Raw genomic sequence first — 13,015 nt, forward strand, 5'->3', positions numbered from 1 at the left:
GCAGCTCCACTGATACCAGCAGTACTTTCTCTGTTTCAAAGTTGAAAGTTACTTGCAATGCTGTCAAAATTAAAGGGAGTTTAAATTTAATAAAAAGATGGGGCACTTACTGAATGCACATCACATAATAGTTAGTCCTGTTAAATAGGCTTAATCTGAAGTGTGCTTTTCAATATATATTGAGTTGAAAATTGAAACTTCTTTCTGCTAATGAGACGTGGCTTTGTCTTGTGTATTACATGTACAAAACACTAGGATGCAGTAGAGGGCCTAATTAAGGTGCTAGTCACAAAAAGGTAGAAGGAATTTTTAAAAAAGAAAATCCATATAAATTCTTGCTGGTAGTGAGCTAACTGTAATCAGCCCTAATCTCTGGGGACTTAATTTGGTCAGCCCTATTCATGTAGTGAAGTACTTTCTATTCTAAGTAATCCAAATAATTTAAAAACTGGCCTCCTCAGTGTTGTGTTGTTCTGAGAGCTTGCCATAGCAAGCTGTGTTTCAGTTTGGCTTCAGATGGCAAAAATGAAAGTACAAAGAGGAGTGAAAAGGGTAATAACTTGTTTCTTCCAGAATCAAGATCTCTAATAAAATTTAACCAGCATAAGAAGAAGCGTATGTGTTTATAATTGCCTGGGTAGAATCAAAAGAGGATTGGAATAACTTACATATGAGTGTAAACTGGATGTAACGGGCAGTGGCTGCTTGGGAAGCTTCAGGAACCTGGTTTGTTACCATTGGTTATGGAAACTGGGGGGAAACAATGAAGTGGGCAAATTACTGAAAGACAGCTGTTTTCAGATGGAACAGTAACAAATGATCATGAATCACAGTGAGTCAGTGTTAAGGTCAACAGGTTATATTCAAGCTGTGTTGTTTATAGGTGTTGACTAGAAACAGTTGCACAGAGAAGGAATGCCTTGTCCACAGGCAGGAGAATTTGCTCTGAGCAGTAAGTACCAGTAATGATGCTGTTAACATTTAAGTTCTGAAAATTTGAATGGAAACATCCTATCACTGGGTAAGGTCCCCAGGTGTGTAATCCTCTTCAAATTCTCATCTTGATGGGTAAGCTCCTGTTCATTGTAAAACTAAGTAAAAACACACAAATAGTTTAAACTTGGGGGGTTTACGTAGTAAGTAGGTATAGACTATCAACATATGATTACCTAATCTTAAGACAGAAGACTGAGCTGTTTTTAAGTCTGCTGTTAGAAGGAAGTGAAGCTATATGGCTATATAAAACCAAATTGTAAAGTTACCCATCGATAGTGATGTAACATGTGTTTCAAGTAGGAAGCAAGGGAATTGGAAAGGAAATTAGAGGACAGAACCTGAAGCCTGTGTCCAGCAATGGAAAAGTAGGGATTTCTTAATTATGTTAAGAACAAAAGAGAAATGAACAATAGTTTAGTATGTGATGCTAGCAGTTAAATTTGCAATAATTTGCCAGTGTGTTTCTTGACAGCAAGAAAGAGGAAGGGATGTCATAAAAGGAGAATTGATCTATTTATATCCTCTGGTGTAATTTTCTCCACTCAAACAGTTAGAAATTGAGGTAAACAGTAGCTTAATAGGTGTCTTTTTTTTTTTAATTGACAGAGCTGTTTGTCGTGTAGCAGTCCTGAGAGTTTATTGGTAAATCTTGATCACTCATGTGGCTTTTCTTCCATAAGCCTTTAGAAAGGGTTGATACAAGATTTTTGTATTCCTTCCTTTCACTTTCAAGTAGGCAGTCAAGGCAAATTGCATTTTTAAGAAGTATGTTACAAATATCACTGGAGGAAAAAGCAAATAGTACAGGTACTTGAAAGTTTTATACAAGTGCCTAACAGGAATAACGGTGTGACTGCTACTGAACCATGGTGTCCAAGCTCCGTGTCTGTGATTCTAGGGTGAAGAAGTGCCTGAGGGGCTGTAGGAAAGCCCATGCTGTGAAGTATATATTCTCCCACAAAGGCCACACCTGGATGTCTGGGAAGATTAAGAACACGGTGAATTTTGTAAAAGTATCCCTCTAATGTTCTGCTGTCCTCTGATAATTTTCAGCTGTTGGAAATGATCTGAGCTGCTTGTAGTTAGTGCATTTAGGGCGCTCTACCATAGGCTTAACTTGTCTTTGCTTGTGCCTGCGTGGGTTTCTACAAGATCTTTTGGTGAAGAATGCTCAGGTTTGCCAGCATTTGCATGGAGAGCAGTCTTGCTCTTGCTGACTTTGTTGTGAGTCCATAGGTTCTTGTAGAAGAAACTGAACAGTCAATCCCTACTCACCATCTCCCAAGACTCCTGTGATTTTTCTTGGGGGTTTCTTTGTTGTTTTCAGTTTGATTGGTTAGGGGTTTGTTTGCTCTTCTCTCTATAAAATATCCTTCTTTCATCATTTCCAGGCTGAAGAACTTCGGTATTCTTTATATGTAAGTGTTTAATGGCTTTGCTTGTCCTTATTAGCCTTCTCTAAACATCCAGGATCAGGGGATGTTTTGCTCTTAACTCAGATTCTTTGACTTGGTTTACTGTGAGTTCTGTTCAGCACAGCTCAAGGAGAAAGGAAATTTTTGAAGACTAGAGTGAGTTGTGAGAGACTCCTTCAGTTATAACTATTCCTGAGGGGGGAAAAAAACTCCCAGAGCCTTATTCTAAATTAATAATGTAAGTGATTGAAATACTAAAACAAAGAGGTTTTGGGAGGCTAAGCAGGCTAGGACATAGAGAGAAACAAGTGGTGATGAGAAATAAAAGATACTTTTTTAACAGTGGCAGTAATTATTGAGGCAGAAAAATAAAAATGGAGTTTCTGTCACTGGGGGGAAAAAATAACAGTATTTGCTATTTTATGAAGTTTCCTTCCACAATAGTAGTTACTCTAAGTAAGATTTTAGATAGTGACATCTTGTGATCTATTCCACAAAGGTCAGACTAGGGAGCACCAGGGCTTGGTGTTTGGTTAGCTAAAACTCATCTCACTGTTGAAAGACCCAGGTGCATTTCCAAAGGCTGTCTGTTTTCCCAAGGCCTGAATTTTCAGGAAGAGTGAGCATTTAAATTCTTAATTATATTTAAGTTGAAATACACTTAACATCTCTGAAAAGCAGTCCCTGGAGGAAGGGAGAAAAGCTGTGGAGCACGTGGCATATGGTGAGACTGTGGCATGTGTGCATGTGCAGGAGGTGAGAAGAAAGCATGTCTGGAGAATTAATGAAGAGAGTTATCATATTTCTGCCAGGGATAATGAAGGGAACGTCTGTGTGATTAGCAAGTCCTTCACTATCAGGATCCACTAGCTCATCATGCTTGGAATAGTCTGATTTTCTTAGGTTGTGCCAGCCTACCTGTTGGGTCTTGTGCTTGCTGAGCATGGGTGCCCTGTGAAGTTACAGTTTTGAGTGCCTACAGGCAATGTGTCAATCTTTGGAGGCAATTTTGGTAGCATATCTTGTGCTGAAAGAAAAAGTTGTATTCACACAGTTCTTTCTCTTCAGTGTTCTCTGGGGGGCCTGTCAAGCAGGCACATTGGATCCTTTGTCTCTTGCCCCACACAGGTTTCCAGGACCTGCACTGTGAGTGCCTGTGAAGCAGTCCTCTGCAGCACCCAAGGACATCAACTCTCTCCCCTTCCCAGTGACTCCCTGTAGTTCTCTTGGGGTCTCTGCCCTTAAGGAACAGGCAGAATATTCTCCTTTTAGTTTCAGACATTCCTCTTTAAGACAGGAATATTCATAAGCCAAGTGCATAAGAAGCACAGGATAGTGCATTTGAAATCGTATTGCGGATCTTTTGGTCTCCAAGCAGAGGCATGAGGGAGTCATTCTTAGAGTTTCTGCAAAACTCAAACCTGGTATCCTCGAGGCAGGCTTTTGTTTTCTCTTCTTTACAGAGTTCTCACATTGTGCTCAAAATACACTGTTAAAAGTTAACATAAATGCCCTGAAAAGCAGAACTCTTTCACCTGCATTTAAATAATAACACAAAGCTAAGCCAGATCTTTTTGATTTTGTAATGCCCTTGCTCCAAGCTTTCCATACTGGCATTTCCTAATGTCTCCTCAGTCTGTTGCAATGTCTCTGATGAGACTTGTTGGGTCACGCTTGGGATCAGTAACATGCATAAACTGAGTTGCTCTTTTCTGTGGCTTCTGAGATCTGTATGATGAAGTGTTGGCAGTCAGCAACAGATCAGATGCTGATGTCATCTCCAGACACGAAAATAGGGGGGGTGTCCTGTATCTTTACAGTCCTGGTGATTTTTGCCTTTATTTTCAACCTATGACCTTGTAATTGTCAATCAATAGATGAGGCAATACAGCGTGTGATTTAGAGAGACATTATACTGCTTGACTTAGATAGCATAGCCTTCCCAGGCAAGCTGTTGTGTGTTCATGCAGCAAAACAAATTAAGAAAAACAGAATGTGTAGTATTAACAGTTTTCTAAAATACCCATGTTTTGTTATGTGATGGCTAAGTATTCCTTCCCTCAGCTCTGCTTTGTTGACAGGCTGATTTTTCTTACTCTGTAGTGTCTTTGAGTACCTGACGTAGTGTATAGTCAGAAACTTTATGGTGATACTTTTGCAATAGATGCATTTAAGTACAGACATGAACCTGAACAGGATTCACATGTAATGCTGTCAGACCACAAAGATCAGTAGGCAGCTTCTCCTCCACCCATCCCCAAAATGCTCTGGCCTACTTACCTCCAAACTGAGCACAAATCCCTGAATCTTTTTTTTCTGCACCCTTCATCTCTTGAAATAATCACCAACCCTTTTTATCTCCACCTTTGTATAAGAAACCTGGAACTAGCTCTGATTATCACCATACTCATCTCTGAGTCCGCTTTCATAAACAGTTAAGGTCAATCTAAGGTGTCCACGCTGCTGCTAAAAGGGTACGTGCTGCTCATCTTCTTTCCTGAGCCCAGCTGCATGGTGCCAGTCCTGGCCTTCAGCAGTCACCAGCCCAGAGAGGCAAGACCTGCTTTCCCTTGGTTGGCATCTAGCCACCTTGACCAGTGCAGGGCTGGTGGCAGGAACATGTGGAGGAGGAAGGTTGGTGGAGTTGCCACTTTCAGCAGCAGCTTCATTGTAGGTTGGTTTAAGCTGCCTGTGGAGCTGTGTCCAATTTCGGTACCGATTCAAGGGAACTAATGTTGATTTTGCTTTCAGGGATAGCTGTACAGAGTCATTTGCAGTAAGTCTTTGTTACCATCAGGGTAAAGTTGCTGAAGAAATTAAAGTTAGATGTGCAAAAGATTGATTTTTAACCATTGGTTTGTCTGAAAAGTCTATCTGATGTTTTTTCGTAAAAAAACCCCAAACCCAAAAAACCAACCCCACAAACAAAACTGAAGAATGTGTGTGTAAATTATACATTGGAAATTTTAGTGTTTTGTGATGGAAGTCTTTGCTTTTTATTATTCCAGCCACTTTGTTTCTTAACTTAATCTGAATGAACTCCATCCACTCAGAGGCCTGAAAGAGGTGGTGTGAGAATCATCCTTCCTGTGCCTGAATTTCCTTCAGTAACTGAAAATAGGATGTAGAATTTACTGAGAATTGGGTTCCTGACCACACAATTAGATACCAAGTGTATGAATGGCCCAGGCAAATGACAGAAAATAAGAATAACCTTCCCTCTCTGATCTAAGGATATGTGTGGCTTTCTTTGTGTAGTTCTCAGTAACACAGCGTATTTCTGTAGTGCATTCAAAGATCAAGCTACTTCATCTGGGCTGTGTGGATTGATCCAGTTTATAAGTTGATAGCACAAACACCTGCATAGAGTGTATATACGTGCAGGTGACCAATTTAGCCAGAAAATCTCTTTCACATACCGTGAATAATGGGGGGAAAGAGTATTCAAGGAAGCATTTACCAGATGCCTTATTACTGTCTTTATCAACTTCAAAATGTAGTCTTTCCCCCCCTGATTTTACAGAAAACCAGGGAAATAAATTCCCCCCCCCCTCCCCCCCCGCAATGTAATTCACCTTGCTGTTTCTTCAAGGTGTAGGCTTCTATTTTAAGCACATGGTCACTGTTGCTATGCAATACGACAGCTGAGACCTCACTGGCTGATAAATCTGGCAAAGCACAAAATTTCTTTTGTCCTGCAACTCCAACTGGCTTTTTCAGTGCACTCTTGAGAGCCTTTCTTTCTACACAAATAAAAAAGGAGAGCAGAATATTGTAGAGGCAGACTGTCAAACACAGGACTTTTGGCATAGATTGAATGGTCTTGAACTAGAGACTGGAAGAAATGACAACAGATGGTATGAACAGCTTCAAGTCTTGAGTCTGAGTAGAGCTACAACTCTGGATGGGAAGGAAGTTTCTGGTTACTGAATCTAAATTGTCTTACTCAAGTTGGTGTGCCTGTGGAGGGTTGACTTAACACTGCCTATTGGTATAATGCTAATCATGCTAGTGAGGAACTAGGCCACAGTGTTGCCAGACAGGCTGGAGTATATAATATGTGGTTTTGGGATTCCTGTGTACGTACCCAGTGTACTCAGCAAGTTGGTAGCAGCCTGTGCTGAAGTTTCCATTGAAGCATCTTTGCTTTGACTGCTCTTCAGGCTTCTTAGATTGAAGATGACATGTACCTGAACACTGTGTAATTCCTTTCCTGGTATCTAGACCTCATGGATGGTAGTTATTTAATCTGCCCTTAGGTAGGAGATATCCATTGCTTGCAAGCCATTTTTTGTGTGGCTGATAAATGTCGTTCACAAACTTTGAAGGATAAAGCACATGGTATTTGGCTGCTGACCACAGTTAACCTAAGGTGGTGTTGATGTGAAGCAGGACTCATTCAGTCTTGTGGATAGCTCAGTGAACAACATTCTCCTAAGTCTACCTTACACAGGCTGTTGCAGGTTGGTGAAATAGCAGTGGGGAGAGAGTGCAGGTATTAGGGGTAAATTAAAAGTAGGTCAGGAAGAGTCCACCGTTTTGATGACATCACCAAGTGGTTACCCAGAGTGTGTGGGAACAAGCTCCTGTCACAGAACTGACGATCACTTCCTATTGTTACAGGCATGTCAGTATTTCACTGTGACTATCCAGGGCCAGAATAAATACATGTTTATCAGTAATTCCACAAAAAGTGTAGTTAGATCATGTATGAAAAATGCAGGAGAACACTTATAAATATTTGCAGTTTTCTGTGGATTTCAATTTCAGTGTTACACTTAAAACTTTCTATAGCAGATCTCCTTTCACCACTTTCATATCTTTCACCAGTTTCATCAGTTTCACCATTGCTTTGTCTATACGCAGGAGGTGCAGAAAGACACCTGGCTGTGGAATGGTATGCTAAAATTATCACGTCTTTCATGTCCAGACATCAGTGGGAATTCAAGACAACCTTCAGAAAAGGAATTGTGATAACATGTATTAGACATACAACTGGTACTGAAGAGAGAAAGCCATTGTCATTTTCTGATGGAAAGAAGAGAATCAGGACCTGGATTTACCACCCAACTGCTTCAGCTGTGGTGGAGTGTCTTGAAAAATCAGTCCCTATGCATGGCCAGATTTGCATTCCCATGTTCTCCCCCATCCTTCCCTTCCCTCTCTCATCCTCAGTGCTGACACCAAGATTTACTAAATGCCACCTTGCCCTGGGAGGATTAGGCAAGTTGGGATAGAGTGAAAAATTTCATAAATTAGAGTATGATGAACAGAAAAGAAAGCTAGGAAACTATTTACTGGTTTAAAGCATAATCCAAAATATTAAGATCCCCAGAAGTGAGGAATTGAAAACTTGGTTTTATATGATAATATGGGTAGAGCCAAATTGTACGCTCTTGAATTTTGGAATAGTATTGCCCAGACTAAAATCTCGGATACTAATGTGGTGCATGGTGAAGAGCACTCTATAAAATACATTAAAAGGTCATAGGAGCACAATGAACTCTTCTGTTGGGCCACATAACTTGTAATTCCATGGTGCTTATGTTACCGGTATATTCATGGTACCGGTATATTCATAGAGGAGCTGCTTGTGTTTCAGATCTTGGTCTCTGTTACACTAATAGCTGTATAATTCTTTAGAGTTAGTAACTGTTGTATAATTTCTTAGAGAGACTAAACTCATCAAGACCATTTTAAAACTAATGAGAGCGTCCCTGCCTCATATCTGTCAGTCTTCCTTACTGCACTCCTGTCAAGGAATTGCCTCAGTTTATGCCATCTGAATATTTATGATTGTCCCTCACAATCTTCAAGAATAATAAAGCGGTTTCATATGTCTAAAATGGTTTTCTATTTAAAATTTCTTTTTTAAAGTGGCCCACACTTGCTGTAGCCTAAGTTCCTATATCTGGTGGCTGTAATTTTCTTAGATGGTAGTTCCAGTTACAGCTGAGTGCTGTGAAGAGCTTGATGTTCCACAGTGTGAATTAACACTTTTGTGCTGCTTAATGATTCAGGAAGGTCTTATGCTTCCTCTCCATGCTTGGAACAGTGTTTTTTCCCCTCCCTTTGAATTGACACTGCCGTTTATCAGACCACAAGGTAAGATGAGTCAATTCACTAGATGAACAGAGAAAAAAATTAAGATAATTCAGTATTTTAATCAGTTGAATAGTCTTTCTGTGGGACCAGATGAGAGCCATTTTCCAGGGCAGAAAGAGATGCAAGGAGAGAACAGCTCCTCTCCTCTTAGCATCCATCAATTTGGTTTATGAAACCATATCCCTGTGTCTCTGCTGAAGAATTGGATGTCATTGTCAGTGATGAATAATGCGAGATTGAAAGAATCCAGAGCACAAAAGCTGTGCACTACTTTGCGATCTAACTTTATAAATATTTTGGAATTTCCATCCTAAATATCTTTGTGTGATTGTATTGCATTACACAAAACCTGTTTTTCTGCCTTAGGCTATCATTAAAAGTAAACTACTGATTTTCTAGGTCACTATACCTTCATTAAAGTCAATTCAGTAGCTGTGTGGGTTTTGTTCCTGTTGAATCCAGTCAAACTGAAATCAAATGATTCTTGACATGCAATTCTTTCATTTTCATTCAAGTATTTGCATGTGGGGCAGTTTGGTTTGTACTGTAAATGCTTTCCTCTGCGTAAGCAGTATTGACTCTGCTTTTGAGTGCAAGGTATTATACTGTTTCTTTTAGTTGTTTAATATACTCTAAATACCCTCCAAGAGCTGTTTACATTCCCCCCACCCACACTTCCGATTCTTCAAAGTATTCTCCTTTTGTGTAAGGTTTAAGTTTTTAATTTCTATGCCACGCTTATTTCTTCCTTCCATTTGTATAGCTGCCTTGAACAAATATCAATTTGGGAGCAGTATATCTCATACAAATTTAAAAATATTAACCTGATTTATAGTATGAAGCAAGACTACCTCTGCAGTGAAGCTATTTGGTCTGCTACCATAATACCATCTCGGACAAGTCACAGTGGGCTGCAGATGTGTATGTAGCTTGTGTTTAACTTGAGGTATCTGAGCAGTCCCTTTTAGTTTTCACAGTACTCTTTACCTGTGTCTGGTGTTTTGACAAACACTTTCTCTTGTTACAGTACAGCAGTGTGAACTGTCAATTCCAATAGTTTAAGGAACAAAACCTCAGTATGCTCTACTGCAAAATGTTCAAGGGAGATGCACTTGCTTCAGAGCCCTGAATTGCTCTTGGCAAACCTGACACAGGCACTTAGGCAAATCCTACCCAAAATGAAGCTGTGATTGATATCAATATCAGTTAGATCTCCTCCAAGAGCAAAGCCATGTATGGTTTAATAATACAATTAACAACTATTAAGTTCTTTTGTTCAGTATGTATTTCACACTTGTGTAAGAAGGTGTTCGGTTGTGTCTGCAAGAACCTTGCATATGGAAGCATAACAGTGGCATCCTGGGAACTTGGCTTTCAAATTGTTGTCAACTGTTCCCCAAACTGTGACTTGCAGAAGTGAGGTTCTTTTCTCTTACCTTTATTTATTTTGCATCTTGAAATGCAAGCCACTCTCTCCTTTGGAGAGATGCTTCGGGTAATTTCATTGCTGTACATTACATTCCCTAGGGACAAGCAAAATTATTTCTTGAAATCTAACCAGCTGCTTAAAAACAGTGTTGATGTGTGTTGTTGTTCTGCCCCAAACCCAAATGGGAATGTGATTTTCATTTTGATCCACAGACAGTTGAAGGTGATGTTTGCTCATGCACCTGGTCTGTCTCAGAGAGGCTAAGGAGACAGTCTCCATCAGGAAGGCACATGGATCTAGAATGGCTTTCTCTACAGCCTTACTGCACTTCAGCAGACAGTGCTATGATCTGTTTCTTAAGTTCTGGTCTCTATGTGCAGAAGTATGTCTGTTTTCTGTCTGATATGATGTTATCAGTCGATCTGCATCCTACTCAGGTCTTCAGACAGTACCTACAGCAAATGCCAGGAACCCTTCACCACTGCATTTACTGGACATGCTCTGCATATCCTTCCACTTCACATCCTCTCCTTTCAACTTCCCTTCTGATCATCACATTCAGTATAAAGAGCCTTCTAGTCATTCTTCTTCAGTGCTTTTTTTTGGGTGCCCAGTGACACACCCCATTTCAGCAGTAATCTAGTTTCCTTACGTTTCAACTGTTGTCAGTCAGTTTTCTAGCTGGGATTTAGAGCTAAAGCACTGTGCTGTTGACTGCATCCCACAATTTCTTTACAATAATGTGTCAGACTTTCCCCTTGACAGTTGCAGTACGTGAAATTGAGTGGAGGGGGGTTTTTTTAATATTCCACTTCTTCCTTCCCTCTCTTTTCCTAAACCTCAGTGACCTTTTAAACTAGATATTTCCACTCACCTTTTGAGCAATTCTCACAAAGGAAAGTTTGAATGCATCTTGCCATCTTGAACATGAGAGCTGCTTAGCTGCCTGGAACTTGGCACTCTTGATGAGTTCTCAGCCTTCTGCACTACCCCTTCAGGGCTTGTGTCTCCTATTAGGTGTCCACGTTATTCAAGTGCCAGCACAACAGTGGCAGTGATGCTGCTTTGGACATCTCCTTGCAGGGCTCCTGGTGGGAGGAACTCTTCTGCAGTAAAATCCTTTCCTCTTGCTCAGCTGAAGAGCTTTCTGCATGTGCAGGTACCCCTCCTCTGTGTCCTGTTCCCCAAAAATACCTCATTGCCCAAGTGCAGGTTCTTTCTGTCCTCCATCCCTGTGTATGGCGGTGGGGGAAGGATGGCAAAGAGTCCTTTGTTGTTTTGACTGTAGTGGGAACAGGTCACTTCACATTTTATTGCAGAGTATTAAGGTGGTAACAAAGTTTTAAAGATGTACCATGTAGCATCACTTTATGCTTCTGCAGAGAAGCTAAAGCCATCTCTTGGGGACAAAGAAGTAAAGAGGGAATTTAAATTCCTAGAAAATATTTGCAATTTTTCATGTAGAAACTGCAATATGTGAATATTGCATGACTACTAGTAGCCAAATTCTCATTGGAATGTGCCTTAAAATATCTTCTAGCAGAAGGAATTGCTGCCTTTTTTTATTGATTCTTTGAACTGCTTGTAATTTTTCTTTTAGGCTGTGTATTTTGTGGTGATCTCTTTATTCCTTTGAAATACTTGCTTGGAAGATAATTAGTGGATAGTCAGTTTTTACTGAGAATAGGGAAAAGTTATTCAAGGCATAGATATTTCAGAATCATGTGCCTGGATTTGTACTGACCAGGGAATTGCTATTTTTCTATGGCAGGAGAAGTTTCCCTGGCGAAGGAGCACAAGTGTGGTCCTGATGGATGACAGCTGCCTTTTTGTTTCAAGTGACTTCAGCAGTAGCGAAGGAGGAAGCCAAATGATAATACAATTCAGTAGAGTGCAGAAGTAAAGGTGAGGGCTTGTCAGCAGACTGGGAAAACTGGGAAGCAGGAAAAAACCAGACACCTGAGTTGATGAGAAGGTATAGGGATTTTTTTCTTCTCTTTTAATATGGTAGCAGTACACTACCTAAATCTGAGCCAAGAATATTTCTGTCTAACTTGCTGCTTTTCATCAGGGAATAGGTCTGATCAGATGGCCAAAAAACCTTTTTATGGATGTGTCCTTAGCTGCTGCAGCTGGGTGAAGGAGGGAATGGGGCAGGGACAGTTTCTGTCTCAGAGGCTGCTACAGCATCTGGGAACTGCTGAAATGTCAGAGTGGGTGGAAGGTGTCCTGAAACAGGAATCTGGCACCTGTGGTGGTGGGATTCACCCACACTTCGCAGGAGCGGAAAGAAAGACTTTTTATTTAAAACTAATAATTGTAATGTGGGTGCTGTTCAGTTCACTTTGAGAGTTACGGGAAGAACCAGAAAAGTGCTGTAAGTCACAAATCATCCTATACACAAGTCTGCACATAGCAGATTTGCTGACAGTGTAGAAAAAAAGTCAGTGTAGAAAGTAGAAATGGAAAAAATGTTCAGATAGACTGATTTGTCTTCCCCTTGTGCCATCCCAAGCAAGACTCATATTCTTGAGTTTTCTATGTTTCTGTAGAATGACTTAAGTGATACTCTGTCTCTGTCAACGTAATTGGTATTGGGATTCATTCACTGATAAGAGAGCTACCCCAGGAAGCCTGGTTTAATTTCTTATCATTACTCTTCTCCCCCAAATTTATTGCATTTCAGCTTATTTTAAGCTACCTGCAGATTTTTACTCCTTTGTCCTGGTGCTTGACTAGACTGTAGTAATATAGTTTTACTACTTCTAACAAATCTGTTATAGAGATGTAGGACTGGAATGTCTTAAAGCAGCAGTGACATCCTGAGCAGTGTGGAAAAGTATGACTTCTCAGTGATGTGGAAAAATGACTAGTATACAAATTTAAGGAAACCCTCATTATGTCACCACCACAAATTATTATTTTTGTCATGTCTTAAAATCTGTGTTTGGTTTTACTTTATCCATCTCCAAAAGTATATAGTAGGAGAAGAAAAACAAGCAAGAAGGACAGCCTGTATGATCAGAGAAATTGGAAAGAGTCTAAAGTATGCCAGTACTTGCCTGAAAGT

The 13,015-nt window shown here is 40.2% G+C and overlaps 1 protein-coding gene across 10 annotated transcripts in view; it reads left to right on the forward strand.

The window, feature by feature from the left end:
• Positions 1-13,015, forward strand: part of NCOA7 (nuclear receptor coactivator 7) — a 94,201-nt gene that overhangs the window by 49,846 nt on the left and 31,340 nt on the right. Inside the window, exon 2 of one of the 10 annotated variants that reach the window (XM_071549010.1) lies at positions 11,717-11,850. The exons of the other annotated variants lie outside the window; for them this stretch is intronic. The gene's annotated coding sequence lies outside the window, so the exon portion shown is untranslated. The remainder of the gene's footprint in view (positions 1-11,716; positions 11,851-13,015) is intronic. 10 annotated transcript variants of the gene reach the window in all.

The sequence above is a fragment of the Pithys albifrons genome, chromosome 2 (genome assembly GCF_047495875.1).
Source record: "Pithys albifrons albifrons isolate INPA30051 chromosome 2, PitAlb_v1, whole genome shotgun sequence".
NCBI lineage: Eukaryota > Metazoa > Chordata > Aves > Passeriformes > Thamnophilidae > Pithys > Pithys albifrons.